Genomic DNA, 1132 nt, shown 5'->3' with positions numbered 1-1132 from the left:
AGAGAGAGAGAGAGAGAGAGAGAGAAGAGACAGAGAGAGAAGAGACAGGGGAGCGAGAGAGACAGGATTAGACCATATCTTCACTCAAAACCAAACACATGCACACACAGCCTGGCCTCAGAGCCATACAAAACATATTATACGTATTCATGAGCAACTCCAATACATGTGATATTTAAACACACAAGACATAGAAGTCCACATGCTCTGGTATTGACTTCAGCTGAGTCATATCCCCTCTTCTGTTCTACACAGTGACCTCAGTGCACAGCTGCTCTCCTGCTARTGCTGACTCTCCTGAGTAGGGCCACATTACTAGGCCATACAGACTGGGAAGCAGCAGAGTGAATAACCAAGCCCTCTACAGCAGAGGAGACCTACTAGTGAACTACTGACAGCAGGCAGTGCCTGCAGCCATCTCTCTACAGCAGCTCTGCTCTGTTCTGCTCTCCCATAGCCTATTAATAGAGCCGTTGATGTGAACACGCAGGAAGAGGGAGGGAGACAGCAGAGGGGGCAGGCCGGAAGAGCACAGCAGAATGCATAGGGAGGGAGAGCAGAGGGGGGAGGATGAAACAGCGGAACTCAGGGCCGGGGAGAGCAAAGGGGGGAGACAGGCACAGCAGAACTCACACTTAACAAGGGGAAGGGAGCAGAGCAGAGAGCGCAGGCAGGCACAGCCAAATTCACATTCACCAAGGGGAAGCTGAAGTGGGGTATTATTAGCTGCCCAATTTGTGCATGGCTATAATAAGCATGTCAAAGACGGCTGGTGTACTGTGTGTGTGTGTGTGCGTGCGTGCGTGCGTGTGTGTGACTGCTGACAGCTGCTGGCATGGCAGGACATGCCAAGCAGCAGTGTAATTCACACCATGGTTGATTCCACAGCACCTCTGTCACAAGAGCCTTTTCCACTTTCACCTCTCCTCTCAGCTCAGGCCAAGTGCAAAGCCCCTGGCCTCCACACCTCTCTCTCTCTCTCTCTCTCACCATCTCTCTCTGCCCTTCTCTCTCTCTCTCTCATCCTCTCTCTCTGCCCTTCTCTCTCTCTCTGTCTCTCTATCTTCTCTTCTCTCTCTCTCACCATCTCACTCTTCCCCTCCACACTCTCTCTCTCTCTCCCCATCATTCA

The sequence above is a fragment of the Salvelinus sp. IW2-2015 genome, linkage group LG15 (assembly GCF_002910315.2).
Source record: "Salvelinus sp. IW2-2015 linkage group LG15, ASM291031v2, whole genome shotgun sequence".
NCBI classification, from domain to species: domain Eukaryota; kingdom Metazoa; phylum Chordata; class Actinopteri; order Salmoniformes; family Salmonidae; genus Salvelinus; species Salvelinus sp. IW2-2015.
Note: the sequence above shows the minus strand (reverse complement) of the source record.